The following is a 6556-nucleotide window of genomic DNA, read 5'->3' on the forward strand; positions in this document are numbered from 1 at the left end:
TAATTATTTCATTAGTCAGCCTTCATTTTTTTTTTTCTTCCCTTAAGATATAGTGGATGATTTTCAGAGCAGCTTCAGCTGACTCTTTTTCAAGATGTTTAGGGCAGACACTATTTTGAAATACAAGACAACTAGAAAAAGTATTTGAAGGTTTAAGATGCAAAGGACTACAATGATCACCTACCCTGAAGGGATATTAACAGCATGTAGAAAACAGACTACATTACTGTATTCCTCTCAGTCATTCACAGAAGAGAACACAATCCCAGCAGTGGTCCCATCCGATATTATTCTCTCTGCATTCTTCCCAAAATGTCAGGAAAATAGCAATTTGTTCTTGTTCTTTTATGTTCCTGAGGCTTCCGTTCAGCAAAAGAGGCAGAGCTCACCTTAACTGCACAGCATCTATCATATTAATGAATTATTCTTCCACTTCTGTATTCTTATTTATATATAAGAAACAAAATATTTTAAGTTTGAATAATAATCTTTATTTCTTTATTAGTTTATTTGTAAAAGGTACATTGTAATCCTGAGCTACTGCTTTATACATTTAGCATCATACAAAGACAGATCATTTACAGTTTGATCATTTACATTTATTGTGCTCCAAAATCCTTATCTGAATATCATTATGTCCTAGGAGGAACATAGATAATTTAAATTACATGTATCCCTGAAACATCCACATTAATTTACCCATTCAACCCCATTATCTAAATCACTACAGTCTAAATCACTCAGGACATTCCTTCCGAATTTAGCAAAAATTTGTTTAAAACTATAAAGATGGGCAGTGCAAGAACTGGTCCCTCAATCCTTTGTGAATACATCATTAGGAAAAGCGTTCTGTTTCTGTATTCTCTTATTACATCAGTGCTCAACTGACCAGATGTACTCTGATGGAATGATTCCAAGTTTACCCATTTTCTTACTACAGCAGTTAACATGAATTTACATGTGAATTTACAGTGTCTCCCTTTGCAACGACCAGTGCTCAGCTTTCCCAAGCAGGAAAAATCTGACATGATCAAAGGAAAGTAGGAGGCAACCCATCACCACCTTACAGTCACCTACATGACAGTGAAGTATTTCTAAACAGGTCGTATGAAATGCTTCCCTTAGACCCTGTAAAGGAACTTGCACAAATAACCAGAGTTAAGTTCCATAATCCGAGCATGGCTTTTAGAATCTGCCAGGTAAAAGTAAAACAAAAAACACCCAAGTCCCAGGATCCATGAGAAGAAAGCATTTACCCTAACTGAAATCCAATCCTGACTAAGTGGAAATTTATTTAAACTACCAAAATAGCATCTCTTTACCTGAAAATCTCAAAGCATACAGTGTTTACAAATGTCTCTATCAACAGTGTCAGTCTTTTGAAGTACACTTGTAACTTTCATTTCCCCAGTAAGGTCACTATGATCTTAGGCAAAAGATACAGTAAGCAGTTCAAGCAAAACGCTTATTGCTTAGGTTTTAAAGCAAGCCACTTTGAACGTAATTGTAGTTAAAATGTTAAGTACAAATGTGAAGCTACTGTAGAAACACTTATAAACACTCTTGCTTTTGAATTCTTACTGATCATCTAGAAAAATGGCAAACGAATTTTAACGTAACGAAGGAAATGTAAAACTTAATACTGTCTGTTGAAATCAAATTCAACACCTATAAAGACAAGAGTTATGAACATGTAAACACAGCTTTAGTATTCAGAGCTAGGGAATCTAGCAGCAAAACAAACTATTTGCATATTATGTAGTGCAATGAACATTTGTTCTTAGAGACCTCCAGTCTTAGAACTACTTTGAACAGAATGGAATCCTTACAGGAAAGGTTTTAAAAGTGTCCAAGATGTAATATCCAGAATTAATAGATGAGCATCTGCTATAATCTAACAATTTCTCTATGCAAAACTGTGCTCTGGATAACTGACTTTTATAGCTCCCCAGTAGCAGGCTCGAATGAGGCAGATTAAACCTAAGAGATAAGCAATAGCCCAAGAAACATAGGTTGCATGAAATCGCCTGGCAAAATCTTGTGTACCAACCTGAAAAAAAAAAAACAAAACAAGAAGTGTCAAACACAGCAATAACTGCTCTTCAAGGCAGAATAAGAAGGTATACCTTTATAATTTGTACAAGTACCAACTCTTTTGAATCCTGTTCCCCTCTGTTGCAGTGAGGCTTACACTTCTGTCTATGCCACAACATGTATTTTTAGAAACCTGAAAGTTTTGAGAGCCATAGCAAGAGCAAAATGTCCCAGTATTTCTAAAATAAAGCACTTTTTTTTTCCCCCCCCACAGAAAGATAAAAGACAAATATAAGATCAGGAAATGGAGAATCTTACAGTGCCAAAAGATCTTTTAGGAACGTTTTTCTAGCTAACTCAGATAATTATGTCCATAGTTACAATAGAATTGAAAACAATACACAAATTGAAGTAATTTTGCTCAAATGCTGGGAATAAAAGAGCTTGTCAATGAAAGGAGCTCCTTTGTACATGCATAGCCCCAAACACCATTTTAAGTACAAAAAAGCACATCACTCACAGTTAACCCAACTCCAATGAAGATGCAAATCATTCCAATTGTAATATATGCACAGCAACGTCTCCGAGGCAATGCACTTCCAACAGAAGAACTGTTAGAAAATAAATGGTGCTTAGAATTCAAAGAGAATCGCACAAAAAGCAGCAGGTCTGTCATAATTAGAAAAATAAAAAATCAGCAACTCATATACACCAACCTGAGTTTATGAAATTGAAGGGAAAGCCTACATAATGCTAAAGAGTGAGAGTCTGTTTAAAGGGGCACTATAGGTAGACATGAACACACACACAAAAAAGCAATAACCTTGCATCTCAAAACGCTTGCAATAAAGAAAAGAGTAACACCTGTGGCTTAGGTGTATCTATCTTATTACCACAGTGGACCCAGATAAATATCTTGAGGAGCTTTTGGATTGCAAAATCAAGTTTGCTTTGAAGCTTCAGTGTAGGCTGTAAGACACCCTTTAGTCTTTTAATACATCAGTACACGTCTTTAATATACTCACTGTGTCTAAGTAAATGAAAATCAGTTCTACTGCCCCTAAGCACCTTAACAGTAACAACATGCACAATTTATTTAGTGGAACAGTTCACTCAGTATTGTCAGTTGGCTAAGCACTACCCCCTTTCTTGAAGTTTAAAAGCAAAGACAAAAACTGGAATTCTTAGACATTTAAGTCAGTTATATTAACTGCAGAAACGTATCAATTTTTTTTGCTTTTCAATTTTCCTTCAAGACCTCTACTGCAAGCCAAATTAGCTGCACAAATCACTGCTGGCAAGCAAAGCAAGTAAATCCCTTGGAAGTTCTGTCACTCATCACCTAGACTACAAACTCCTAGACAGACAGCTTTGTCTCTGCCTGCTGCATTATACAAACTATTAAAGTGCTTCAGCAAAAAGGAACATAAAATGCTAATAGAACATTACATTCTTCACTACAGGTTAGAACATTTTGGCTGGAAGCTCAGAATTATATGACAAGTGTATCTCAAGCCAAGAAATTCCAATCACTTACAGCTACACTAATGAGGAATATTATTTTATTCTGTTGAACACAGAGAACTAAGAGCTCCAGAGTGGAAGATGTTATTTCATAAATCTATCTTAGAGGTAGTTCTGAAGCACCTTGCAGCACAGTATCATCATTAAAGTACTTCCTCCCACACTAGGAGATCAACATGCCTTTGGAAACTCTTATAGCATGTTCAAAGCTAGAAGAGAAAGTACTTCTCATCTCATGATGGTTCAACGTACTTGAGATAACTGTACAACAGAATAAAGCACTCCTGAACTGAAGAAGTGCATCCGTCATATGACTGACCAAATTTCTGGCTCCAGTTGCTTAGCCACATAACAAAGTCTCATATGCTTTGCATGTGACTGAAATTCTTTATACATTCATCTTAGGAAGCCTTCAAATAGATTCCCTTAAGCAGCTTTACTCCAGCATTATTTCTTTACAAGGAATTTCTAAAAGGCTCCATGAAGAAAAAAAAAAAAAAAAGTACCTTGAGTTAGCTCCACAAACTGAGCTTCATCTTGCAAGGCAAGGGCTAAACACAGTGACCATTATCCAGGGGTGAGGATTTCCAATTGGAGAAAACAGTGATATCCTGTCACCCAGTGATCACTTAATTAACACACAAAGGTGAACATACACACATACACAAAAACAAAAAACATTCCCCCCAGAATTCTTAGATAAGTCTACAGCCATTCTAGAGGAACGACGAGTTGTCTCATTCCAAATCACTTGAGAAAAACAAAACAAACATTGTGTAAACGGGGAAAGTATGAAGACAGACTCCAAATGCTGATACTTCAAAAGTTGCACCAATGAGCACTAAGCTTGACCTTAGGTTTCTTCCTCTTGCAAAATCTCCCAGCTATATGCTAAGGAAGTTAATTCTAGCATGGAGCTAGATACCTTAAAATGAGCTCTAACTAGCTATCAAGCTGGTAGAAGTGCCATGTTTAAAACACCTGAAAACATGCACGATATTTACTATACTGCATATTTCACAGAGTAAGTTCATTTTGGAAAAGAAATCTTCACTTTGAAAGCTGCCTGACTTGCAACCTTGTTTTTGTAATCATAATAGTGAAGGTGCCATCTTTATTTTCCATCTGTAGTTTCTCTCCTCCTACCCATTTAGAAAGACTGGGGGAGAAATCATCTCCTCAAATGCTGTTTAGAAAAAATAGAACTCTTCATTTAATTTTATCTGCCTTTTCCTTTCTACGGAATGCAAAGCTAAAATAAAAGCATTAAGTTTCTATGGTCACATAACAGCTCTGGGTATATTTAGCAATTCCAATAGATCAGATTTTATTTTTCATTTTCTCAGTTATATTGGTCACTGGGCCACTCAAGTAGTGATCTGGACCCTCTACTCACCCCCAAACCACATGTACATCCCCTAATTTTAATAAAGAAAGCTGAAATCCCCAAACCTATAAACTGCAAGGTTTGATGGTTTCATTCAGAAGTATTAGAAGTGGGGTCAAAAGAACATTGTACAGTAGCAGAAGCAGCTGTCTCTACTGCATGACTAATGAGGGTAAAGTCACTACAAAGCCATCCAGAAAGCAGTAAGTATTCCATCCTTTTTCTGAGTTACTACTAAGGAAGCAAAGGCACCTGCAAACCTTTAGGCAGTGGTAGCACAAATAAGAGACACCAAAGCCAATTCAGCATCAGGTGCTAATAAAGGGAAACCACAAAAGACAGATGCTGTTAAAGGAGTGGCACAGGAAAGAATGCAGGACCTGTCCTATGCTCCAAATAATAGAAATTATTACTATGATTTCAGATGTACTTTCAGCAGCTTTTTAAAAAGAAAAATCAAAATTCAGTATTTTGAAGATGAAAAGTACTGCTGAAATTATTGGCTATAGAAATGCCAGAATTCCACCATCTCCTTTTCTTAAGGGTTCTGCAGGCTTTATTGGGCACAAATTTTAAGCTCATTAGGGTTCAGCATTTTTGGGGAAGAAAGATGGGACAAGAGACTGATACTTAACAACGGGTATTTTATATTCTGAATCACACAGGAATGCTACAACAGTGGAAGAAACAGTTTTGCTCATGACCTCAGATCATCCTCAATTATACGGAGTAAAAGCATTTTGCAACAGTTTCCTTATTAACTGCATTTGTTGTCCTAATTCTGAGACAGAGCCAGTTCACCTTCTCTGAACTATGTTTTGTTATTGACTTCCTTGTGTAATAAATCTTGAGTCCCCTGTAATTAACACAAGGCATTCCTGGTGTTAAAATCTAGTTTGCACCAACCAGGTAGGTACTTACAAATAAGCCATTTGCAGAGATTCACTTCACTTCTAAAGTCTGTGATAAAAAAAAGCTATGCAAACTATTTGAGAATTTGAGTTTAAATATTTGTCTTCTTGAAAAACCTGCAGTGATTTGAAGTGCCTTTTGCCTCAGTCTATACTATCCTTTAAGTGACTATCATCATCAGATTCAACAGAAGTAAGGTTTTTATATCTGACTGGTCAGCTGCTATGAAGAAAGCTTTTCACTGGTTGGCCAAAATACAGCATCCCACATTTCCTTTTGACTACTTGGCTACAGATATAGTAACTTCTGACAAAGGGCTGATAGAAAACAGAAGGTCATGGCAGTTGTTTATTCCATTCCCACAACTTTAAGTTCTGCCTCACCTATGTTGTGCCCTAAATGCGTTCACTAGAAGGGCTTATGCTGGCGGCAGTGCAGAACTCCTATCTGTTACATTGCAAAGGCAGGAAGACGCCAAGCAGCTCAAAGTTATCATATTTCATAATTTGAATCCTCAGAACAAGGGCAGAAAACAACTGTTTGTTAGAAGTGTTTTGTATTCTACAACTCAGTTGCTACTTCAGCTGTGATTTTCAAAGACTACACTCCATTTTTACTGCATACAGATAGCATGCTTTGCACTTTGAAGACAAAACGCAAAGAGATCTTTGTCTCCAGCAATTTTTTTTTTTTTTAAAT

General features: G+C 36.5%; 1 long non-coding RNA gene across 1 annotated transcript; it reads right to left on the reverse strand.

Annotated features, from left to right (window-relative positions):
* Positions 1-468: 468 nt before the first annotated feature.
* LOC109366837 lies at positions 469-2676 on the reverse strand. Its single transcript, XR_002113466.2, has 2 exons — positions 2555-2676; positions 469-2050 (listed from the first exon to the last, which is right to left on the reverse strand). It is a non-coding gene; the product is annotated as an uncharacterized LOC109366837 (long non-coding RNA).
* Between the last annotated feature and the right edge of the window lie 3880 nt (positions 2677-6556).

This window comes from Meleagris gallopavo, chromosome 3, assembly GCF_000146605.3.
Source record: "Meleagris gallopavo isolate NT-WF06-2002-E0010 breed Aviagen turkey brand Nicholas breeding stock chromosome 3, Turkey_5.1, whole genome shotgun sequence".
Lineage (NCBI taxonomy): Eukaryota > Metazoa > Chordata > Aves > Galliformes > Phasianidae > Meleagris > Meleagris gallopavo.